At 43.5% G+C, this 26,411-nt stretch overlaps 1 long non-coding RNA gene across 13 annotated transcripts; it reads right to left on the reverse strand.

Moving 5' to 3' along the window:
• Positions 1-428: 428 nt before the first annotated feature.
• On the reverse strand, positions 429-26,347 carry LOC127383786 (uncharacterized). Of its 13 annotated transcripts, none has more exons than XR_007889303.1 (8): positions 25,983-26,347; positions 18,872-18,951; positions 17,803-18,030; positions 15,822-15,893; positions 14,747-14,957; positions 14,013-14,604; positions 1,836-13,411; positions 429-927 (listed from the first exon to the last, which is right to left on the reverse strand). It is a non-coding gene; the product is annotated as an uncharacterized LOC127383786 (long non-coding RNA). The 13 variants fall into 13 exon arrangements; XR_007889300.1 differs by having other exon boundaries at positions 429-671; positions 768-13,411; XR_007889299.1 differs by having other exon boundaries at positions 429-692; positions 768-13,411.
• Positions 26,348-26,411: the final 64 nt, after the last annotated feature.

Raw genomic sequence — 26,411 nt, forward strand, 5'->3', positions numbered from 1 at the left:
TGTCTTGCAGCAGGTCCTGTGCTGGGCCACAAAGGTGGTGAAGAGACTAAAGCATCTGCTGTAGGAGGAGAGGCTGGGGGAGCTGGGACTACAGCAGGAGAGAGAGATGACTTGGGGGTATCTTTTCAAGTGGGAGGAGTGAAGTACTCCTCAGCGGGGGTTTTTGGAGGACAAAATCACATCCAGCTATGTCAGAAAAAGTTTTAAAGTAATTTTTAGCAATACACTGCCTCTAAGCAAAATGAGGAAAAAAACGTATAATTTTGTAATTTTTATGACAAAACACTCCTTGAACACTGGACAAGAAGAAACGGCCTCAAGATGCACTAGGGGAGGTTTAGCTTGGATATTACTTTTTTTAAATGCGTAAGGGAAATTTTTCTCATTTTTGTTTAGAAGTTTATTCATTATTTCTCTTCATCTGCATCACTTGTTCATGACTGGTTTATTGCTGCCATCAGGGTTTTTTAAAGCACTGAATTATTAAAGAAATGCTTAATGAGTCTCAGATATGTGGCATTAGAAAATGCAGTTCCGTTTTCTAAGGAAATTATGCTGGTACTGAGCAGAAGAAGCTGCTTTAGCTCGTTTCTTCAGTTCCCCTAGCTTAGGAAGAATCTTCAAGATGTCAGTTTAATTTCTTACGCTGTTGAAGCCACGTGAAGAAATATCTACACCAAAGGAAGGATAAACTTTTACCACAGCAAACTCTGAATAAACTTATGAAAACAACTCACTGGGTGGTGTTTTTAATGAGCACTCCTTACTTCTCCTTTTGAGACATCCACTCTTCTTCTGTTAGCCTTTTTTTCACTCCTTCATTTTCCCTAGAAGATGTAACTATTGTTGCAAAAGTCCTCCCGAGATTCCAGCTTGTGGCAGCACTGTAAAACACATTTGTGTTCTGCTTTGGTAGGAAAGCCTTTGCTGTGTTTGGACAAAACAAAGACATATGACATTAGCACACAGGTGACGCTGCAAATCATCTTTCTTCACTAAGGCCCTATTCACTGAAACCTGAGTTAAAAAGCCACATTCAACAGAGGAGGGATCTGTGCTCTTGCAGTGGGTGCAGGAGGGAGCTGGCATCGAGCCTGCGCTTATTTGCCTGGCCGTGCTGGACCCAAAGGATACTGTGATTTTGTGGAAGCAGCTGCTCCCAGCCCAGCAGCAGCTGTACCCATTCACCTCAGTACACCTGGCTTGCACTGCAGTAATTTCTCATGTACATTTCAAAGTCCAGCTAACCTGGTTTTGCTATTTAAAAGGCAAGAATTTATTGCAGAGTCCAAAAGAAGCAAAAGACCTAGAAATAACTCCATATTAAAGAGTTTTGAGAGGCATTATGAGAGGTTTTCTGAGCAAAACTCCAGTATCATCTCAGAGGGTGTTTCGAAATCCTCAACAAATTGCTTCTCACAAAAGTTGAATTAATATCTGTGGAGTAAATGCAGTTATGGGCCTTTGCTGTATCACAGAAAGCAAGGAGAGATAAAAACTTGAAATACCGTTATTGTTATGGGAGCAGCTCACTACTGGTATGTATTGTGATGCTTTGAGCCTTTCAGCTCTGTTGTATAGTTACAACTACAAAGATTAAAGATGCTCCTGCAATGAACACATAAGCTGTATAATCTCCCTCTGGCTTTTAGTACTTCTCTGGATCACAACAGTGAAGCAAATACAGAAGAGAACAGACAGAGCCTGAGGATTTTGATTAAGTCATTGTTTCCCAGAGACAGCACAGCAACTGGTGACTGCACAAAAAGAAAAGAAAATGGAGGCAGTGAGGCTGTCTCTTAACAATACATACTGTTTGATCTTCTTTTAAATACCTTCTGTCTCTTATGTTTTTTGTATTATCTCATTTTCTTTTCAATATAGCTCCTCCTGAAGAGATACTTGTGTAGGATTCAGAGAGAAGGCTCTGTTGGAGGGAAAAAATTTCATGAGGCTGTGCACAGGAGGGCAAGCAGGACACGAAAAAGGAGTTATCTTCAAGTTCTGAAAGGAAGGAGAGGGACTGCAGTAAAATAGTGAGGTGTATGAAACAGAGAACAGAACAACAGAAAGTTAAAGGAATACAGGCTAAAAGACTGTTTTAACAGAAACAGGGATCAGTGGCAGGAGGCATACAGGGAGACAGTCCATACAGAGCAGTAAAGAATCAAGGGAGTCAGTGGTTAGGAACAGAATGAAGACAGAAACAAAAGATTTAGAAGACTGCAGCGTTTAGCGGGCTCTTCTAAAATGCAGTGTCTTTCATTACAACACTACAATAGTCATGTATCAAGGGACATTCTTTTATGTATTTACTTCTAGAAATCACAATACAGTACCAAGGATTGTCTCACTAGATTAGCTGTGGTATTCTGTGTATCAGGGCACTCAAATGTACTGCTTTACAAGGCAGCCAGGTGCTGGAAGAGGGTACCTCATCTTAAGCATCAGGCACCAAGGAAATTAGTACTTCCTGAAGACACAAATCCTTTGCATAATCCTTTCTGTATTATCCCCCACATCCTATATCCACTACATCTATGAAACCAGAAATCCAGCACTGATCGGATTACCCCAGTTAGCACCAAATGAAGTAAAAAAAAATTGCACCTCCACCTCAAAATGCTCTGCGCATCTAGCTAACTCTGGGGAAAATAGGAGCAGAGAAAAACTGGAATCTGGCAGCAGGGGTTGGGTGTGGTATTAGTACATGGTAAAATCCTGACAGAACTTATGAAACTAATTGAGCAAAGGCATATTTAAACAATCTACATGGCACTGGGTCCACCTTGGTTTGGTAATGACCAGATGGTAACACATTGATAAGTACTGCTACTGACGTTATAGCAATTTATCTGTTAGAAATGCCAATAAGGAACACAAAGCCAGTCACGGCTATTACCTAAATGAATAATCTGTGTGAAATTTACTTGCTTCATGTTAGTAAGGGGTGAGTTGTGGGACAAGCCGATTGAGTTGTGTAGTGACTTAAATAGGATGTCAAATTATCACCCAAAACTGGTGATTACTATGTTACTAGTGAAAGCTAGACCTCAGCAGCTGCCAGCCACCTACTCACCTACCTAAGAGATAAGCTGATCTGTGTCTGTTAATGAGGATAAGCCACCGTTATGGAAATGATTGATTTGCGTAGGTATGGCCAATTTAAATTGAACTTATGATATGCTATTGTACTTTATTAAAAAGAAAAAAGTCAGCAGTACACTAGCATTTGGAAAGCTTGCCAAAATTTTGAGCCAGCCTCTGACAGCCTGCAGCCACATTGTCCTTATTGAATATCTGGAATTATTTTTCATTACAGCTATCTCCCGCAGAGTTTTATGCATGTTCTTAAGGATTGTTTCACCGCACTGATAATCCAACCCTGATAAAATGCAAAAAGGCCCCTAAGGTCCAGAATTTTTTCAGAATTTAAGTCTTGTACTTCTTGTGAATCCTAAATCTACACAGAAGTTTTCAAGATAAAAACTTTCCTCAGAGGCTCTGGTTTTCAAATTCACATCTGGAAGACTAGAGAGATATTCCATTGTTTTAATCAAGGATCAGCATCAGACAAAGAAGCTGTACACTTCAGATCAGTAAAAAATGCCAAAGGAGGAGGAAAACAAGAGTAGAAGGCTAGCAATGCACATCTAATTTTCATCATCTCCGGACCACTTAGGAATGTCATTTTTCATACAGTAGAAGAAATGAGATGGAAGAATGTTGCAGAAATAACTGCAGAATTGTGATTTCCTAACAGCTGAGTAGGCTGTGGAAATCTCTGGACAGAGCTTCACAAATCATGGCACATGCCAGTGGTGGCACACAGACCACTGCTAAGCAGCATGCCATCCACAGAAGAGCCAAGAGCTGCTACTGCAATGGTGGCTTTCAACAGCCACATCAGCTACTGCACCTTCTCCTCTTCAGGCCTGGCTAGGGTCCCCAGAGCACACCATCAGAGGTCTTTTCTAGGTACTTCATGAATCCTCCCTTCAGTTAATGCTGTACATGTGATCCACCTCCAGATACCTCACAGATCTGAGGTAAGATTAACAATCTAGGCTACTCCACATTCTACACTTTGAAAATTCTGAGGCAAAATCATTATGCCCAAGGTGGACTTTTTCCTCCAAGTCTAGCTAATGTTGCACTACAATAATATTCTGTACTATTCTTAATTAAGATTTCTGCCTTTTTTTAATTCTAATTTTTTTTAATTACTCTGTCAAATTCACCACAATTCGATTTGCTCTATCACGAAAAGCTAGCTTTCTTCTTCCTGTTTCCATTCCTTTGTTATGTTCTTCTGAGCTTGCAAATCTGTAAGCACTCTTCTCCATTTGCAGGCCAATGCGGGGGAGGTCAGGATGTTTGTAAGGACATGGAATTAAAAAAAAAAATATTCATAGTTTAGTTTTGATTATTACCGCTTAAGTGTAATAACAACATCCATCCCATTAAAAGTTCAGTTTCACTGGAAATTGCTTTTTTTCAGTGAACCACTGCTAATCAAAAATGCATGAGCAATGCTTTTATAAGTAAAAAAATAGTAAAACAGCCTCCTAAGTAAAATAAAATAAAAAATGGAGAGTGAACAGCTTTCTGTTCTAACATGGCCATCTGTCATTTATAAAGACATCACCTCATTAACCTGTCTAATCAACCTCATTCTTTTTTCAAAGTTGGTTAAGTAAGTTTATGAGGAGATGTAGATGTTCTCTTGATTAAATCTGTTGTAAAACGGCCTCCCTGGTGTTCTGCTTTGTGTATATTTACACATATAAAGGCAATTACAAGTACATATCGCTACAGTAAATTCCATGCTTGTCATATTACAGGACATGACATTTTAATTTCCTCCTGGTGAAAATGAAATCTGATATCTTCAGTTCAAGCAATAATGACCAATTAGCATTTGTTATTATTAATGTTTGTCCTAAAGTGCTCCAAGTCATAAGGTGGTTTCCTCCTAGACAGTTGAATTTATAATGTGGAAAAAAGGGGGTTGACATGTTGCTATACCACCTTCAACCACTGCCTCTCAAGCCTGGTTATTCCTTCAACAAACTGGGAGATCCCCATGGAAAACCCACAACGTAGGGAAGAATATTACTGAGTTCAGGTTTAAAGTGGTGAGTTGAAATAATTGACTCTCCTCCGCAAAAATTTCTCAAGTCTGTCTCTGACCTTTCCTCCCTGACATTTTGCTTTTAACACAGGGACCAGAGCTTCGTGCTCTGGCAAGTGAATGTAGTCCTGCCAAAGCCCATCAGATCAGGTTGCATCAGTTCTGATGCCATGTGGTCAGGTCAGCTGTCTTCATCAGGATTTCTTCAGTACCTTTAGATTTTATCAGTAATGGGGAAAATACTGGGAACTGACCCTCTGAAGAACTGCCCAAGAAATTAATTCAAGTAACTGCTATACCTGGAAATCACAACAGGAAGAGTTCTGTAATATACAGTCAAAGCTTATGTAAATAACTGAAATACTGAATACATTTAAAATGCTTTACTAGTCACTTAGGTAAGTTCCAAATAGGTTGTCTTTGAAAAAATGCCAGTCTCATCACTGCCAATTTCAGCATTTAGGTATTTTTTAATTGCCTGATTTTTCTTTCATTTAAAATGTGTCCTCAAATCCTGAGATGAGTACATTTAGGCATATGGAGAACTTTTTCTTTTCTTTTTTTTTTTTTTAGGACCCTTAAACAGTTATGGAAAGCACATTTCTTTTTAGATGAGTAATGACCACTTGGTTTGAGAACCAATTCTCTTTACATGTTATGTGAAATCTTCTCTCTAGAAACTCTCCTTTTTAGAGGTAGCCAGAGACACAGGTGACACAAACCCACAAAGAGAGGAAAAAAGACAATTCTGTACCATATGCAGATGGAGTGAGGGTTAAAAAAAGGCAAACAGTTGGAATTATGTCTGATAGAAAGCAGACAACTTTTGGGGTGCTCTTTTGGGAGATGGAAACTGATCTGCTCTGCTCTCACTGAAATGCCAAACAGTAGAGGCTGGTAAAGAATCAGCTGGTAAAGAAGCAACTCAGATAGCAGCCAACACATCTCTTGGCAGATCTCAGAGCATCAGTAATTCAAAGGCAGCCTAAAAATATTCAGGCAAAAAAAATAAATACCAATAGCCCTGTGTGAAGCTCAGAAACAAAAAAATGGGTAACTTCTTTCTGAATCTGGCTGGCTTAATTTTCCTCTCTCCCAGGTCATAAGCACATTTAGCGTAACCATAGCCATGACGTGGCAACTGTTTCACCACCTTCTTCTCTCCTTGAAAACTGACACTGAAAAACAAGGAACAAGCTTATGCCTTCACAGACTGAAGGCAACCGATATACCATGCAGCAACTAAACTTCTAATCCAATGCTGGCAATTTTAAAAACTGAGTGGCTTTGCAGAGTCCAAGATGCACTTTTCTGGTTCTTGCCTTACATTTTTTCTTAAAGGCAAAGGTGGCGACTCACGGCAGTAGCAGAGAGCAGAATCTGCAGTAGCAGACTAAAAACTCTGAACATTGGCATGTCAGGGCAGCAGACAGGATCTCATGGGAGGGTGCTCTGAAGGGCAAAGGGTGGGGTGGAGTCCCCACCTTGAGAATTTAAAAAACTTAAAACATGTAGGACCCTGAGCAACCTAACTGATCTTTGAAGCCAGACCTGGTTTGAGCAGGAAGCTGAAGCAGACGACCTCCTGAGGTCCTTTCCAACCTACTCAATGGCTCCACATTCTTCACAGAATCAACAGCTGTACGGGCCAACCTAGACCAGTTTGCTCAAGGCACTGCCCATCTGAGTTTTTAACACCTCTACCGAAAGGCTACTAACAATTTTATCTTAGATGTATGAATTCATCCTACTTTAAAATTAATCCTTACCGTTTCACTTCTAGCAGTCTCTCTTTTCAAATTGTGTGAAATTTATGTACCACTACATGGCTTTCTTTCTTGGAGAAGATTCAGCTTTCAAGACAGAATCTGCATCATCATGAGGATTTTAAAGATCGAATCAATTAACAGACTGATTTAATGTAAGCTAATTTTTCTAAAGAATTACAGACCAGAGGGTACCTTTTAGTTGCTTCTATGTGTTTAAGCAGTTTATAAATGTATAATGTAGTATTTTGAAATGAAAGGTGCTTTGGGATGTTGTTAAAAATTGTCTCAATTTGAACACTTACAAAAAATGAGGTTTACAAATATTTTCTGGTATCCAGTCACATCAAGAGGAAAAAACCAACAACCCTGTGTGTTAGAATAATGAAAAATACAAGGTATGAGACTAGCAGGGATTTTCTACAACATGCACTGCACTCTTTATTCAACAAGTTATATAACTGGGTCTAAAAGTATTTATAGTAGGCAAGTGCACTAGACAGCTTCTTGATGGCAATTTGTTAAATACTTCTCTCATTTCTTTGGCAGGATATGACATTATTACACACCTGAGCCCAGGGCTGACAAGTCTTTCTGCATAAGCCCATGCCTACTGAAATACCTCTAGTTAGAACATTGTGTTTAGCTGAAAGAGATCCAAAAAGAAAAAAAGAAAAAAAAAGATTAGCTGCAGAAATAAAGCATTACATGTTGTGGTAGTGCAGCTGGACTGGTTTTTATGACAATGCCACGGGTGGTTTTTCTCCCTGCTTTTGAGTACAATTCCAGTAGAACAGCAAGAGTACCCATTTCAGAAGGCTCTCTCTTTTATAACTTAAATTTTTATCTTAAAAGGATACAAAACTAAAATTCAGCTTATTGTGCAGTTGCATATAGCCTGTTTGAATTTATAAATATTGCAAATTGGAGTCTTGCTTAAAGAAAATACCTAAAATTGAAGAAAAGGTTTGGGCTTCACCTGTACAAGAGTCCTAAGTATCCACACATTTTTAGAGGCTTGAATGCCAGTGTCACAAGAGTGTGAACATCCTTGGGAACTGGATATAGTTATTATTCTACTGGCAAGTCTATTTTCTGCTTTTTGAAAAATAATCTTCTACCAAGATTACGACCGGCAGATTTCCTACACCACTGGATACCCTTAAATATTTTGGAGGCTCCCACCATCGTAACACAAGCTGTAAAAGGGATCACTTGGCCTGGGACCACCTATGCTCCAGTTATTATGTCACTTCAACAGGTGGCAGTCTGAAAATGCTTATGGGAGCAAATAACCATGTTCTCCACTTACTAAATTAATTTAACTGGCCACATTGTAAAATTATACTGCAAGCTATTAACGGTCCTACAGATGAAACATGCTACTCTTCAAATGCTGCTTCACAATTAAATATTTATTCCTTGAAGGAAAAAAAAATATCACAGGAGTGTCTTAATTTAACTATGGTATCTGATCTTTCGTATTTTTAACATACCCACCTAGTACAACTGATGATTGGGTAAACAGACATTCAGGCATATGCTTTCTAGACAAAAACTTCTAAAGTCACATTTTCTTAATTTGAAGTGGGTGATGGATAAAATACATGAGGAAAGTCAGATTTTCCTGCCAACTACAGCATAGTGGAAATCTCCTTGTATAATGAAGTGTTAACCAAGTCATGCTTTTGCAGGATGATTTAAAGTGTGATTCCACCACCAAGAGACTGTAAAAAAAAGCAAGGCTCCATGGTGTCTCAGTGACTTCAGAATATGATACGCTGAGTTTGCAAGGAAAAAACGTGGGAATGTTTGGTTTGGAAATTTTTGCCCTCCTAATTACCAGTCCCCCAAACTCCTCCTTGGGGCTTTTTACATCTCATACATCATTAGCTGGAATAAATTATCACCAGACTAAACTGCATTATTAACTATAGCTGTGTTGACAATAGAGGGAGACTTTAACCTGCACAATACGCAAATTGGGTAGGAAATTACTGATAAGGAAAATGCCCAATGACCTCACTAGGACACTTTTGCAAAGTAATCTTTTACAGAAGAAACCAAAACTTTAAGAGAAGCATAATAACGATATAAGACAAGCTTGTGAAAAAAAAGAAAATTGCCTACCATCAGAAATTTACCAGTTTTATGGATAAATTTCAGACTGTCCTATAAAACACCGTGGAAAAAAAAAATGAGAGCATTCAGAAATACAAAATCTTGTTAATTATTTGCTTAGGGAGAAAAAAAAAAACCCCACACCAGATTTTTAGCAATGCCAATACTTTACACCGAAATGTCCTAAAACACATAAATCTGAATAATCCAACGTGTAATCTAAAAGGGCAGAAGATTATAAAGTGCAGGTTCTATCTGTCCCCCCACGCTGTTTAATTTGCAGAAGTAAAAAACTAAGAGGCAGCATGTAACATCTGGTCTTTATTCCCTACAGAGAGCAGATTTAATTGTACTTCTACAGAAAGACCATTATTTTTGTCTAAACAGCTTTCTGCTCTGTGAAAACCTCCAACCATAGTACTTTCAGCATCTTGGCTCTGCCTGCACAGGGTATCTCCAATCCACCCTCCGAGGCAGCGAGGGCAGCAGAAAAGCAGCTTCCCTGCCCATTCCCCACTCCTGGGACACTGGGAGAGCTGCAGCAAAAGGCTGGCGAGCAGTGCAGCGTGCTGCCCCGTTGGTAGGAAGGCTGGGAAGTGATCCATCCTAGCAGCAGCTTTTTCTTCATCATTTATATGCTTTGCCATTATGTTTCATTGCAGTGGGACTCACACCATTTTTTAATTATTTTTTTTTTTCATTAACCCATAAAGAAGGAAAGCCGGTTTTGCACAAGGAAATAGAAAGACAGGGAGGTTCTCATGCGAGCCAGGGTTCTAAGGGAAACACTGTCAACGGGACAAGCCTGCCTGCATCTAGGCTTAAGCTGCCATGTGGACACTTAGGGCCAGCTAAGTCCTGCAAATCTGAAGCAAAATCCAAAGTGGAACATCAAACAGGCTATAGCAATGATATGAAATCACCAAGAAGTGATACCGCCTGGAAAAGCACTCAGACCCGGTTTTTTTTTTCTGCCTAAATCACACCTAACTGTTGGCCAGCGTTACTCCAAATTAAATTTAGGTTTGATGAATCCATTCCTTTATATCTGCTTGCTGTAGGCAGAAACGAAGTCACACAGAGCAAACCTTAGCATTTTTCCTGCAACCTTTATGTCCGGGCGGCAGCGGGGCTAGAAAGGCAGCCGTGGGCAATGCCCTGGGGGGCAGCGCTTTACCGGGAGCTCCCCGCTCAGATGCTACTGGGGGCCCTGGGGGGAGGCTGCCGACTCACAGCGACTCCTCCCGCCACCGGGGAATGGATCCAACCGGGGGAAGCGGCGAGGACTTCGCAGCTCTTTACTTCTTAGAAGAAAAGAAGAAAGAAGGGAAAGGCAGACAGACGAGAGGACAGGACAAACGGGTCACCACCCTTCGCTCCAGCGAGGTCCTTCCCAGCGCCTTGGGCTCTGCCAAACTCCAGCCTCGGGTCCTGCCCGCGGGTGGAGAAGCGCCCGCTGCTTCCACCGCTTTACAGCGCCCTGTCCCCGGCAACCAGCCTCGGAGAGGAGAGGAGAAGAACCAGCCAGCTGCTGCACCTGCGCCGTTCGTCCTTCTGGAAAGTTCTGGGATCCGCAGCTGCGCAGTCGAGCAGTCCAGAGAGGTCTGGGATGGGGCGGGGAGAGGGAGCTGCCTCCAAGGAGAGCCCTGGGTGCCCGTGCGCGGAGCAGGGGCTGGGCACCTACCAGGGAGGCCACCCGGAAAGGAAAAGTTGTTTTTGACATCTAGAAAGAATAATTTTCCTGATTTAGATACCGAGTGTAATGCTGATAATTCCTTCCTCAAACATGAGTATATAAATCAGTTATACAGGAATACTTATTGTGTGGTATATTCATCAATATTCCATAGGAAAAAAAACAACAACAAACCAGAACACAGCAGTTACAGAAATCAACAAAAACTAGCCAGGTCTCTTGAGTTTTCATTTTGTTAAAATAAGTAACTTTTCTTGGATTCTTACAATTAATTTACGTTCATGTTAAAGATGGTTAAATAAATCAACTGGATAGATCTTCCACAGAAAGAAAAGCCCAGCCCTACTGTCAGATTTTTGGAGAAAGTTTCCTGGCGTTTTTCTGGTGTGTTTAAAGGTTAAGCAAAGCATGGTTTCTGTTGATTATTTTCTGGTTTTGTGGTTAAAAAAAAATACCAAATGCTTATAAAAGTGGCTGTTCTGGTAGGAACCGCTAGTTTTCTCTGGTGGTTAAAAAAAAAGTTAAATATCCTATGTACGCTTAAACATTTTTTTGACATACGTAGCATGAAGAAAATGTTACTAAAAGGATGATAATTTAACGGAATTAATAGAAACCCATCTTGTGTAAACTGGAAACCTGAAAGGACAAGACCCTCATGGCCCTTTCTTTTTTTAAAACAAGCAGAAGTGTTGGCTGAGCTGTGTGCTGCCAGCTTGCCCTGACTCGAAAGGCGCCTTCACTTCATCAGCACTGTCTGATAAGGTTAGTGACTTCTCCTTTCTTCTAAGCTATAGAAAGATCCTTGGGACTGATTTGATATATGGAAGTTGAGAGCAGGCAAGTTTCTGAAATTTAACGTCCTTATCTTAGGTAACAATTAGTAGAAAAGGGTACTATAAAACCACTTCATGTTGAGGAGCCTAATTACAAAGGCCAATAATGTTGGGTGGTAGAGACAAAAATCTCAAAAGGGTTAGACAGTTTCATGGGAAAGCTAGAGGACAAGACAGGAGATGTTGCTTCCTCTATGTTTCCAAAGATTTACAGGGAGCTATATAAAACATCCTGGCTTCTCAATTATGAAACCATGTTTATTTCTAGGTGGAGGTTGCAACCACTTATTAAGGCAAATAATCCCTTTTCCCACAGAGCCTTCCTGCTACAAATAGAGATGCTAGACCTTTATAATTAAAGTGAGAACTTTTTTCCATGTGTCTTCAAACTCAGTTCTAGTGTGAATAGACACACCTTTCATAACCAGTTCTGGCCATAGGAAATTATTTAATTTTACAAGGTGGATACGAAAACTATGCTGCACAGCTCCCATTGCCTTCTGTATCTTGATGACAGGCATCTCCCTCACGTGCTACACTGATGGGACAGTGGACAGAAATACCTCTCTTTCTTACAGCCTCCAGGGAAGCCACATTGTTTGGGGCAGGAGCAAAGTCTAATAAACATTCCCTCTACTCCGCACGGGTGAGGCCACACCTGGAGAGCTGTGGCTGAGCTTTGGCCAGTGGCAGGTCCCTCCTGCAGCCTGCTGGAACTGGCTCCATCCACCATGAAGGCAGCTCCAGATGTCTTCTCACAGGAGCCACAACTGCAGCACTGCCACTACCAAAACCTTGACACATAAACCCAGTACAGAAACACAGAAAGAGAATTCAAAAAGCCAGAAGGTACAAGAAACATAGGCAAGAATTTAAAAATTGGAACATTAAACAACATAGAAGGAGATGTTGAAAGAAAATTTTAAAAGCAACAGATGACAAGACATAGCAGGAGGAATATATCGATTATCTGGACATGGGGATTGAGTGTATCCACAGTAAGTTTGCAGACAAGACAAATTAGGCAAGCAGTTTGATATGCTTGAGGGTAGAAAGAGGATTTGGGCAGGCTGGATCGATGGCCTGAGGCCAATTACATGAGGTTCAACGAGGGCAAGTGCTGGGTCCTACACTCAGGTCACAACAACTCCAGGCAATGCTACCCTACAGGCTTGGGGCAGAGTGGCTGGAAAGATGCCCTGCAGAAAGGTTGGTCCATGGCCAACTGAATATGAGCCAGCAGTGTGTCCAGGTGGCCAAGAGAGCCAACAGCATCCTGGCTTGTATCAGAAATAGCCAGGATAGACCATCAGGAGTAGGGTAGTGGTTGTCCCCCAGTACCTTGGCACTGGTGAGGCTGCACCTTGAATTCTGTGTTCAGCTCTGGGCCCCTCACTCATTACAAGGACACTGAAGTGCTGCAGCAGGTCCACAGGAGGGCAACGAAGCTGGTGAAGGATCTAAAGCACAAGCCTTATGAGGAGTGGCTGGGGGAACTGGAGTCGTTTAGCCTGGAGAAAAAGACGCTGAGCGGAAACCTTACTGCGCTCTGCAGCTACCTGGAAGGAAGTTGTAGTGAGGTGGGGCTCGGTCTCTTCTCCCACGTAACAAGTGGTAGGATTAGAGGAATTGGCCTCAAGTTGCACCAGGGGAGGCTGGATGTTAGGAAAAATGTATTCACGGAAAGGGTTGTCAGGCTCTGGAACAGGCTGCCCAGGGTGGTGGTGTCACAATCCCTGGAGGTATTTCTACCACGTGTAGATGTGGTGCATGGGACATGGTTTAGCGGAGGACTTGGCAGTGTTCGGTTAATGGTTGTACTCCATAATCTTGAAGGTCTTTTCCAAGCGAAGCGATTCTAGGAGTTAAAACAGAGGGGCAGGGCTGCGGAGCCAGACCCGAGCGGGACCTGCCCTGCTGCAACGCCGCCTCTCGGCCACCAGGCGGCGGCAGCAGGAGCAGCCGGCGGGAGGCGCTTGCCGGGGACGCTCACCCCGCCTCGGCGCTTCCTTGCCGGGAAGCAGCGCCGCGTTCCCCTTCCCGTTCCCGCCGCGCCGCGTCCCGGTCGCCAGGCGGCAGCAGTGGGCAGAGACGGGGGGTAGGGGCGCAGCCATCACGCATGCTCGGCACCGGGCCTCCGCTTTCCCGCCACCGCGTTCCGGTGGCCCGCCCGCTGAGACCCCCGGAGCCGGTCGCGGCGGCAGCGAGGACCGAGGACCGCGCCCCGCAGCACCCGGCAGCCCGGCGCCGGGAACCCGCAGCTCCCGGCAGGACTTCCCGCGGCACCGGCACCGCTGCCGGACACGGGCCCTCCTCCCCGCCGGTCATTCCCCTCCTTCCCTGGGCCGGGGCTTGTGGCAGGTGCGCGGCTTCCCGAGCCCAGCGGTGCCACCCGGGAGGAGAGGAGCATCAGGAACTGGGCGCTACGTGCTGCAGCCTCTAGCTTGTCCTGCACTAACCTTCCTGGGAGTCGGGCTGCTGGTGAGAACTGGCGCACGAAGCTGGTCCCAGCACCCCTCCGCCGGACTAAGTCTCGGTGGATGCTGTTTCATCACCTTCTCGGGGCAGGAAAAACTTCCTGCGGCCCAAGGCCAAGATCAGAGGTGAAAGGAATGAAGTGCCTTGAGTCACTTCCAGGTTTCACAGTGAGCACATGGCACAAGTACACAGCAGGTCGCTTTGCCAGAAAGCATGAAAGGAAATAAATACAGCCTGCTCTCTCAGAAAGTCAAGCTACTTTTCATCCCACATTAACAAGTTACTGAAAAACGATGCTCTGGCATGCTAGGGAGGCACTGCAGAAAAGCAGTGTCTTGGCTATTTATTTTTTTCCCTTCAGGATACCTGAGCAAGGCAGTTTAAGTGTTGGTGCTAAATGCAGCTCTTGGAAAGTTCTTTGAAATACAATTACAGTCTTACTTCCTTTCCCATCTAGGGTGCAGACCCTACACGTGCCTCCCATAGACCAGGAAGCCTGCACACAGGGATCATCATGGAGCAGCTGACCTTCAGGTTGCTTCTTCCCAGGTGATGCAGCACCTTGAAGCTGCTCTGAAGGAAGAGAACAATACTGCACTTCCATGAAGTCAAACATTTACCCCAGAGAAGAATCTCAGTCTTGAGCACTAGACAAGTAATCATCTTCTGTGAGAACCCAAACTCACATTACTCCCCTGACAGGGCTAGTACTTACCCAGGCAGTGATCCAAGGCTCTGGTGCCATCAAAAGGCACCACTGCTGAAGGTCAGGGATGTTTCTGTCACACATGAAAAGCAGCAGGAGCAGGTCAATGCACAATACTGCTCGTACCCAGGCTTGCAAAACCCATCACGAATCCTGGTTCAGTGAAGCACCAGCCAGCAGTGTCAGCAAACACTTGACATCTTCCATTTGCACAGGAAACCTAAGGAAGTAAATACATGTTTGAGTTCCTCAGAAAGGAAGGAAGGGGAAGAGTTCCACGGGGAAGAGTGAGCAGGTAGTCTCTGATTCCCTTGGGTCTGTATGCTGCTTTCTAAGAGATCCCTTTTGGACTTGTCTCACCCAGGATTTTTCAGCAAGCCTTGAGCCGAACTCAAGTGTTCTGCTACCTGGCTTGGTTTGTCCCTATAGGACAGGCTTCCAGGATGGACAGTGTGAAGCAGCTTGCCAACTGCTTTTGGGTGCCCCAGTGGACAGGAATACCTTTGCTTCCTACAGCCTCTGGTGAACTTGCCTTGCTTGGGGCGGTAGCAAAGTCTAATGATTGCCCTTGCATGGATGGAGACTTGAAGCACAGGTTTTTGCTGAGACAGAGTTGTCTGATAGTGGGATATTCAGGGAACCAAGATACCTAAACTACTCCTGCCTGCAGGCAGCACTACTCCAGAATCACCCTGAGGGTTTTCCTCAGAGACCAAACTGGAACAGGGAATTTAAAAATTGCTTTTCCAGCTGTTGGCTCCTGTGGCACAGTATAGCTGATCCCTATGGGAGCTGCTGCTGGGGGGAAACCAAAGTGCTGGTGAGGCACAGGATGCAACAGCAAAGGTCTTGTCTGTCACCCATGAGCTGCAGGGAGTTTCAGCAGGACTTGGTCTGTACTCGTGCTTTGTGCTCTCTTCTGTGGTAGATGGAGTTTGCATTCACAGAGTGTTTTCAATATAAGGTAAATAGTTTCTAACACGAGTCAGAGCAATAGAGACTGCAATGCTGTTTAACTGATATGCAGGTCATATTACACATTTTTTTTCTGTACCAGAGTCAAAGGTTATATTTGGATTCTTACCGGGAACGGGGAAGGCAGATGAGTGGACACATGTCTTAGAAGAACTGCTGTTTTCAGAGCTGGTCATGATGACTAACAAGACACAAAAGTACTTCTGTCAATGAGGAATGCATTTACAAAAATATTGCATTTCCAACAGAGCAGGTGATGACTCCCCTGTACAGACAATAGCAGAAGAGAGGATAGCTTTGTGGGGAGACAGGCTGTTGCCCATGTGGTGACTCAGGGAAACAGCATTAGAACAACATTGCAGTCCATGTGCCATGTCACCCCTAGCTTTTGCTGTGGCCTGGTGTGTGTATGAGCTGCAAATACTTAAGAGACCCCTTAGTGCAGCCTTTGGATGTTTTTTTGCTTTCTTCCTGTCAAGGCAATTTTGTCTTCAGTCTTCCCATAAGCTGCAACTTTGATTGCAGCACATTTAAAGAGGTGGGTCATGAGATGGTGTTGACCAAAGGTGTGAAGTGCGTGGCTGTAGCACTGCTTTCCTTTCAGACTACAGGGAAACCCAGCAGTTGAAGAACCGCAGGGAAACCCAGTGACTGGACCAGTCTTCAGATTAGCCAGGAAGCACTTGCTGAATACAGGTAGGGAGGCAAGTGATGAAAAGCTGACTCGATGCCACAGTGGTCCTGCACTTGCAATTCTACACCTGGTTCTATGCAAGGCCCTGATTCTTGGGAGGTATGTGCAAGGAGGTCCCCTAACTGCAGTGTCCTAAACAAGCCTACTTTCCTTTAGCACGTGAAACACAATGTGAGAACCAAGCAAGAACATCTTCACCCATCAAGTCTGCAAATAAAACCAAACAGGTAAGCTACCTGAAAATCTCCACAGTCATTCCAGATAAACACCTGCACAGCATGACAGGTTTTCTTGGTGTCAGACCATTAAATCTCTACCAAAGTATAAATCAGAACACCAGCTTACAAATCACCATCATAAAACGTTGATGGAGGTTACATTTATTTTCTACACTGTACTAACATTGTATCTTTATGGAGTATGCTCTTTTAGATTTGACAGAGAGTATGTCAGAAATAGAACTCAGGTGTATGGATGAGTCTTAAAATCTTGAAAATAATACTGTGAACATTTGTTGAAGCTGCTTGTGCTTTCACTGGTTGGATATTATATTAACTTAAATCAATTTCATATTATTATGTAGATTTATGCACAGACATAAAGCTACCAGATGTATTACAGCTATTCATTGTGTTTGCCTTCAAAGTGTCTGAACGTCTGTCCTGTCAGTTGGATTGTCTACCTGTAGCTGATACTCCCCTTTCCTGATTTATACATGTTGGGAAAGTGCCCAACAAGTAGCTGGGCCATCTGCAACAGGTGTCTCATATCTTGATTTCTTACTGTCACAGACTGAGGTCTGTGAAATTCAAATTTGCTGCACTACAGAATCACTTAAGTGCATTAGCTTGCCCTTCAAGACAAAGAAATTGAATTTGCTGCTTCTGATGTATATTGTGCTGTACTGGGCACTCTGCCTTTTCTTTATTCCAGCCTTATGACATCAAAGGATTCATTGAAGGGAGATGCTATCATACTGTCTGCATTCAGTGACATTTTACTGTGCAGCTTATGCTGGAGTCCTGTTAATTTCCATCTCCCTTATGTTGTTTCTAGTCAGATGTTTTAGAAATTCCATTAAGAAATAAGGAAAATATTTTGTATGGCTTTGTCAAATATTTTGAATGTAGTTTGTACAAAGGTCAAGTGTTCCTATGTGGTCAACAAGTGATAAGCAACATTTAATAACATGCCATGTAAAATTAGTTGGTTAAAAGACAGTCTAAAACTGCTGTTTTTCCAAAGGCTCACACAGTAATACACTGAATTCAGAAACAGGTACATTGTGACTGCTGTGGTAAGTGGAGGCCTCAGTGCAGAGGCCAAGCAAAAAGAGACAAGAGGCACGTGTGGAGAAGAGGAGATAGAAATCTTGCAGAAACACCAGACAACTTACCTTGAATAGTTAATGGTGAGCCTAGCAGCTGGCCTTCTGGTCTTTTCCCCCCTGCAATGAAGATCCAGGGTCCATGTCTCCTGTGTGCCTGGAGTACAGGTTATCAGCCCCTGCAGAGATCTCTTGGGGAATGGCTGGGTCATCTTCTGCACTGCCCAGAGTCTGCTCAGGGATGCTGCGGCATGCGGAAAGGATCCTCTGCTCTGGATCTGCAGTTTCAGCCCAGACCTAAAGCAGCATATTGGAAAAGATGCACTCCAGCATCTTATTTACTGTTCACACTGTGATTTAGAATTGACAGCTGTTAAGACACAAGCTGCATGTGTACATGTTTCTGTTTGTTGCAAGGTCATTTAAAAACAGAGCTTGCAAATCCTCAGACAACAGTGGGGATGGCAGGGCACAGCACATTCTGCTCTGTGTAAGAGGGAATGCTGCCAGAGCATGATGATTGCAGAGAGGAAGGAAATGGGGCCAAGAGAGGGGGGAGATTTAATAGAAGTTAAGTGTACTTTCATGGAACATCTTGGCTGAGTCTGTTCTACAGCAAAACCTTTACTGGTGTCAATAAGAAAATTCCGGTCTATTTTCTTGCTATGAAATTACTCCTCCCCCACACCCCTCAAAAAAAAAAGTTCTGGAAAAAAAAACAGGAGGTACTGAGTGTCATTAATTCCCCATGGAAGTACACTGTTGAAATACCAGCATGGCTTGTGGATTCAAGCACTAAATAAAAGCACTATACTTACAGTTGAGCAAGTTAAACTGGATGTGCCTGACAGTACTGTGTTTTGCTGAAGAATGGTTGCACTTCCATATATCCTGAGCTTTTCCAAGATCTTACCTGATTGTGGGCCAACCCATCAATACATTTTCTTATTTGTGGCACCAAGCATAAAACATGTTTTTGCTTCTTTCAATGCATTCATCAAGGCATATTAGAAAAACAGTTGTTTCACAGTGATGTAGAAAAATATGAGATCTCAAATACAGGCTCAGGGCAGCCTGAAACCCCCAATGAGAGAGGAAACAAAATCATGTGCAGATACAACTGCACAAAATTACTCACCTGGAATGCAAAGACAGAATGGGCTGAACAGCTCACAAGGGTCTCCAGGAGCAGGGACCCAAGGCGCGTGGAGTTAGGACCTGTGAGAACCCATGAGGGAACATTCTTGCTTACCCAAGTTTTCTCAACTGATTGGATAAGCTCAGCGTTCTGGTATTCACCCAGGACTACATCTGGGCCAGGATTGCCCAGATATAGAATACAACAGGGGACAGATTGAATTAGGGTGTGCTTACTTCCTTGAAAGTCGCATTCCCTTAACTAGATGCAAAAACAGGTAAGTTCTCCCACCTCTTCTCACAGAAGAGACAAGAATTAAGGAGCCATTCTTCATTTTTTGTTTTCATCAATACTTACTCTTGTGTGTGCAACTCTTTTGAAAACTGGCTTCTGAATTACCCTCCACTTGGTCTTGAAAACATTTAAATAATATTCCTAACTATTGTTCTAGATAGTTAATCCTGCTCAGGTGAATAGATACAAGTGGAGTAAGCACAGTGTGACTTCTAAGAGTGTATCCCATGACACCTCCACTCCTCGAAAAAAGCTAAGCACAAATATTATCTCTTTCCCTGTATTCTGTTGCCCTGAAACTAAACAGGCCTTTTCCTTCAAATGCTGACAGTATCATGCTTTGTGCTGAAGAGAGTAGGTGAAAAAGCAGAAGCAGGATTAGCTAGTGCTGAGATAAGCAGATGGAGTCCTGTTGTTTTCATGCACATGAAAACACATGTCAGCTATGTGCTCACAGATGGGAAGAAGCAACTGATCTGAAAACAGAGAAATGTTTCCACAGAAAAGAAACTAACTGCATGGGGCTTGATGACACAGCCTAGCCATCAGCAAATCCTTCCAGCTGAAAACATTTTCAGGAGTTTATTTGCCCATAAACAACCACTCTTACTGCCACAGTTACCATACCACTAACACCTTGAAGAATCATCGTCTTCGGCACTGAACAGAAGGTCACTCAGAATAAATCCCAAACTAATGCGGGCTCACTGACTTACATCAGGATGTGAGCAGCTCCTTTTTGTCAGTTTTTTCCGTGTGACACTACGCCTTTCCAACAGGACAGGGTTGTCTGTTTAATCACAGCTGGAGAAGACTGGGACAGTTTTCTATCAGTGGGCCCCAGGGAAAGATCAGCACAAACGTTAGACAGGGCGCTCTGATAATCCTCCTCGGTTCTTGAAGAAAACCAACAGTGGCAAGGAAGGTACACTCACATTTCCACAAAGTTTCTCATTAGCTATGCACAAGGCTGACAATACACGGAGTCCAGCCTCTGCTGAACTCATCACAGCTGCTCCTGGGATCACCCTCACAACACCCCCACTGCCACTGAGAAGTCTTCTTGCCCCCACTTTGCAGATAAGAAGTGGAGATAAAGGCACTGCTATGAAGTAAAGCAAGGACTCAGCCACAGGCTTGAGTCATCTCACTGAAAGAGCTTAAAGTTAATGCTTCACATCTCAGATATCCTAGAAAAAGAGCTTGTCGTCATTGCAACTGAACTGAAAAAATAACCAGTTCATGCATCTTTACCTTCATCAGTAAAAAGTGCAATTCCCCATATTCTTTCAGCGATAGACTTGGTTCTGGCTGTTCTCAGCATCCTTATTCTATGTGCATTTAGCTGTTTGTCCCTACCATCTATTCTGTCCCCCAGGGATAATAACCCGATTCATGCACTAAACTGATCTGAGTTTTAAAATAATAAAAAATTACAGAAGACAGCAGCAGCAGATGATTTGCAAGTGCAGAATCACAGCAACTACACTCCACCCCATACTCCCACTACCTGTAATGGGCCCGTACAGAAGGTAGGTGGCAAAGTAGGCCAAGATCGCATGCGAAATGCAGCAGTATGTTTACACACAGTATTTCTACCTGACACTCCTACATCCTAAAACAAACACTGCTGAAGCTTTCATTCAATGCTGGATGCGGTTTTGAACACATCCATCCACCTGCAGACCCAGTGCAGTGCATGCTAAGTCAACATAAGGAATTTCAGAAGCTTACATATGCTTTGGGTCAGACCCTATGAGCTCAAAAGTTCACTTGTAAACACAGAATTTCATTAACTTGTCTATGTTAAAAAGTGATGCTACAGGATTTTGTTTTGCATATTTACCCTGTTCTTTTTGGTTTTTTACAAATGTGTAATTTAACTTCAATATTGCCAGAGTTTTTGTCTTGCAGAAGAGGCACGGATTTATAACACTGAATGCCTATTTTCCTACTCTTTCTGTTTGCTCTTAGGATGAAGTAGTAACCATTTTTGTAATAGCAGGCAGTGGTTGTATTAACAACTAAGCAAATATGAGTACAGCATCAACAGGAAATAAAAACTGCTATAAAATACAAGAATGCCACAGACCAGGTCATGCATGAGCTGACTTCTGTATGACTTCTACCTTCAGAAATTTCTGCTTATTTCTGCCTTCAAAGCCACAAGTACAAAGTGGCAACCACTGTTAAAAGCCTTTCTCTTGAGAAGTACAGAAATAAAAGCATGGCCAAGCATGAAGATATTCCTACAGAGCAGGCTTACCTGAAGAAAAACAAATACCAGAGTACCCTTACAGGATGCTTGTCAGGGATAAACTCACTTTACCACCCTGTTTTCCAAGTCGCCTGAAAAAGGCTACCACAGCCTGGCTCTGAAGGTCAACAGACATGGGCTATTTCAGACCAACAATGCAGTGACTGACACAGACGCCAGCACTGGCAGTCCCTCTTCTTCCCTCTTGAATGCCTGATCCAATTTTAGCTCAGGCACAGAAGGTAGAGAAACTGACTGTATCTCCAAGCAACAACCTGATTAATTAATTTAGGAGTCTATCAGTAGGATTTGGGATTTTCCACTGCACACAGAAACCCAGACCTTCTGAGTTCCAGGGTAGAGAAAGAACTCACCGCCCTCAGCACGGCAGGCAGCTTTCCCGTGCTAAGCTAGGTCTACCTCTGTGCCTCTGAAGAGTTTTGGAGAGAAGCTTTTCAAATTCCAAAGGTAACGAAGGCACAAAGAGGGAAGGCATCATGAGAAAATTACCCTTACTCCTTCTTACCCTATGGCAGCAGGAACAAGTTCTGACCTTCCAACCAGAAGCAGAGGGAGGTGTGGCCCCAGAGACCCCAGTGGTGCTGGGGCATCCAATCAGGGCTGATTACAAATGCCAGGCAAATACTCTCCTTTAGGATCACTGTTAAACACATTTTTCCGGAGCAGCCTTTTCTTTCTGTAAGATTCTCAGGTCAGATCTGTTAAAGCTGCCTTAAATCCCAGATGTCCACAGCAAATAGGGAAGGCAACCCAAATTAGAATGAATAAATAAATAACTATAAAGCTTTGGAGGAGTACAGAAGAGGTGCTTTTTTATATTAATGACACCTCCTGTATACTCCACCATTAATCCTGCTAATGACCTTACCTTCCTGTTGCTTGTGAACACTGAATATGGAATCGAAGGATAAATTCTCTGATACCCCGGACACTTGAGATAAAACACAACAGAATACAAGCTGTGCTCAGTTACGAGCTGTGCTTGATGCCTCTTTAAAAGGGTATCACAAGTCACTAGCATTTTCTTGGGGCAGAGGGGTAGATAAATGAGAAACAAAACCCTGGTTCCTCAGAGTTGCTGGATGAGAGAGCAGCCAATAGCGATCGGTGCCAGCTCCTCCACCCATCGGGGCGCCTATGCTCGCTCGCCGCCGAGAGGTGTGTCCCTGCGCCTCGGGGAAAAAAAGCCTGGCTGGCGTCGAGCTTCCCTCTGCGCTCCAGGGCTGTTGGACAGCAAGGAATTGTGCATGACCTGGCCGTGTTTTAAACGAGTGTCTTTAATATTGCAAAGCTGATTTAAACCCAGCATGAGACTTAATAGCATGCGGCGAGCTCTAAAGAAGAGCAGTTGCTACGGAAACCACTTTAAAGCCTGCTTTAAAATATTTGCTATATATTCAATAGCCAGGATGATTTCCTGCTGTCAAATTATAGCAGCTCTTCAAAGGTCATTAGGAATTTTCTTCAATCATTAAGACAAAAATATGCTTGTGGTGAAGTGTGCTACTGTGTACACGCTCCAAAGATCAGATTTTTCAACTACATCTTTCAAATACAATGTTACCATGTCTACTATGTTTTGAAGTATCACAGCTTCTAACTTAAAATGCTTCACAGTCCTTCAAGGACAAATTCCATTTGCAAACCTAAAATGCTATAAATGAACAATGCCAAAGGCACAGTGTGTCCTAGCTCACTTTTCTCCACATTCAGGAGGACAGATTCTTCACTAGGGGCACAAAAAGACTTGCAAAATACTGTGTGTTTTCCAGATAAACTGCCTTGATGCTCAAGAGCCATTTAAAGTTTCAGGATAAACAAAGCAACATATTTTTTAGAAATGTATGCTCTTTTCAGATAACATGGTGTATTGGGCATGGCTGGGAAGTAACTTTCCCCAAAGCCCTCACAGTGCTGTGCTTTCTAGTGGTAGCCAGGACAGTGGTGTGTTTTGGCCATTGCTGAGCAGTGCTGGCTCTGCTGGCTGGGCGGGGGAGTGATAAGAGTGGCTTGGTGGGCACCTGCCAGCCAGCCAAGATTAACCCTGGGATTGCTAAGTAGAGAAACCTGACTTTTGCTTTGATGATTACAGCTAATCCTCTAGAAATACTTCTGATCTGACCTTCCCACAAAGTGACAGTGTTTAGCTACAGGAGTTGATTTTCCATTTTTACTGGGACAGAGGCAAGCCATGTCATCTGAATTGAGTTCTGTGGCAGCAGATGTGCAGCTGACTCCCATCCTTCTTACAAACGAGAATTGGTTTAGAGCCAGCAGCTTGATCTGGGTGCTGCTGTGAATTTGCTCAAGTTGCACCATAACCGTGCTGTTTCAGAATGCCTTCTGTCTCACTGGAAATCATGGGCCCCAAATGAGACTGAAACTTGTTGAGTAAGATAGCCAGAAGAAAGACTATCATATCCTGAAGGCTAAGCACACAAGGGATCTCACATCACTCACAAAGTATAGAGCATGAGTTTGAGAATTAGGCATCACACAGGGCCAAAAACAATACAGTTTCACTTTTATATTTCTTGTTTCTAATCAAAATGCTTATTAGCTTCCTTAGTCATGTTTCAATGTTAACACTAGTATTATTTATGCAAGGGCAATATCTGGCAAGAGTGCCAAAAAGCGCATTTCCTCGGAAGAGCGAAGCAGCTTTCTCCCACACCCTGAGGACAGTGTGCAGTCCTTGTCAGTGAGGAGAAGCATGACTGTTCCACCAGGGCAGGCAGACTGGGGCTAAAGGTGACAGTGACGCTAGTAGGGACCTCACCAACATCCTCACAGCACCCAAACAAGGAGAACCATGCCAGCTGATGACAGCAACAGGGGTCAACCATGGTCCAAGGACCTCCAAGCCTGACCATAGAGACAACACAGGCTCAAGGTCAAGCTGGGAAGTTACATCAGCCATGGAAGCACAGGATCAAAGCGGTGCATGGGAATATCTACAACATAGTTTGGTCAACAGCCTGAGCTTAAATTTGGCTCCCACGCCAAAGGACAAAGATCGCCAATAAGGTTTCCCACAGGTCCTTTCCCAGCATGAAGGTCCATGCTGACAGCTGGGCCATGCTCGGGCTGGCCACAAGCACAGGCAGCCAAATGCCCACAGCAGGGGTAGAGCCTGTGTTGCTTCTCAACGCACCTAGAATCTGACAGCAGCCATGCACACCTCTCTCACCTTGCAGGGCAGAAATTCCTTGTTAGGAAAGAGGGAATCTAGAAAACTTAACTCATCCCTTAGGGAAAAAAAATGCAAGGGGAAAATTCAAATTAACTGTTCACACTTGAAAACAAATGTTTTACAGTGCAAATTCCTGCCATTCCTGTTTTCTGAATTGTTTTGACTCCTGGCCTCTGAGTGCTGCCAGAAGCCCCTCAAAGTACCAAGTGCTGCACTGTAGCCTATCCCTCTATCCCTCCATGACCATGTATTCCCCTACAGGTCCTTGCCACTGTGCCCTGGCCTCCTCTTCAAGCCTACTGCCTCTTATGCCTGCTGTCTCTTTTCTTCTGCTGCCTGCTGCCCCCGCACTTACCGTCCAAAACCCTGTAAATATAAGAGCAGTTCCACTGCACATAAAGGCTCAGCATGAGAAATTTACAATTTCTGTGATGCCTTCACTGGAGACTATCAAGGGCAGAAATTCTCTCTCAGCACTTGTGCCTAATCTGGGAAGCCTCTGCTGGCACCTCTCTGTAAATACCAATCCATGTTTTACAGAGTGATGTCCTGTTTTCATTACTGATAAATCACTGCACTAGTTTAGATATGCTTTGGTATGGATCACTTCTGCCCAGGAGAACTGTTGCTCCTTGCCCAATGCCAGGAGAACTGGTTTCCATGGAGCATTGTTTTTCCTTCTTTTCCTAACAAATGGGAGCCAGGGAACAACCTGCAGTGACAGATGACAGCGTTGCTATGCCAAAAAAAGTCACAGGGTTAAATTTCATTCTAAATGTTGAGTGGGACACCACACATCTGGAAAGCAGAATGATCTGGTAGGTACTACCATGCTTACCTAACCCCTTCTTCTACACACAGACTCATACAGTGAGTTTTCTTGCTGCTTTTCTGTTGCTGGGAAGCCAGAAGATGATAAGTTTTGCAGTCAAAGCACATCATGCAGTGGGCATCAGGACGCTTAGCTGTCCCCTACTGAATACAGAAGGGAGACAGCTGACATCAGCCTTTATTCAGAACACAGCAAAGAGGCCATTGCAGTGGATGACAAATATTAATGGCAGCTTTGAGAGATGAAGGACGCCACCTGATAACACTAGATATAGTTACATAGCTCCAAGCTTTTAGGAATCTGTACACATAGCCAGGAGATCAAATAACTTGATTTGCTGAAAATCTGGTGCCTGTGTGAGTCCCTAGAAATGAAAATAATCAGTCTGTAAACCTCCAGGTCTGGTATCATATTTTAAAGGCTTTTTTACAAGGTAACATGGAAGTCAAATCACAAAAAAAATATAAGTTAAGAGGAGATAACGCTCTTGAAATTTGAACAAGAACTTCCTTACCTCACGAACGCCTGGCATAAACTTGGCAGGGACGTCCTTAAGCTGCTAAGGAAACATGTCAGCTTGAATTCTTCAGGTTTCTGCTTTCAAGTACTGTCCCCAGTGGCCAGCGTGAGGTCAATGGGAAGGTGTGTTTCGTGGCTTTCGTAATTAAGAGTCATCCGATTTGCTTGATTGCCTCAAAGGTCAAAGACTGTGCCAGTAGCACAGCACCCTGCAAATTATCTCTTTAAACTGCTCTTTGAACACGGGTCAAATGAGGGGGAGACAGCAGGAGTGAGTTTTTTCATAGGAACAGCCGCCTTGGAGCAGCACACTGGGCTGTATTTTAAACCCGTTCCCCTGTGTTTCCGTGACGAGACAAAGGCCTTTCTATAAAGCCCCCCCGAGCAGCCCATGGGCTGGCACAGCCGGCGTGTCCCTGCTCTC

This window comes from Apus apus, chromosome 4, assembly GCF_020740795.1.
Source record: "Apus apus isolate bApuApu2 chromosome 4, bApuApu2.pri.cur, whole genome shotgun sequence".
Taxonomy (NCBI): domain Eukaryota; kingdom Metazoa; phylum Chordata; class Aves; order Apodiformes; family Apodidae; genus Apus; species Apus apus.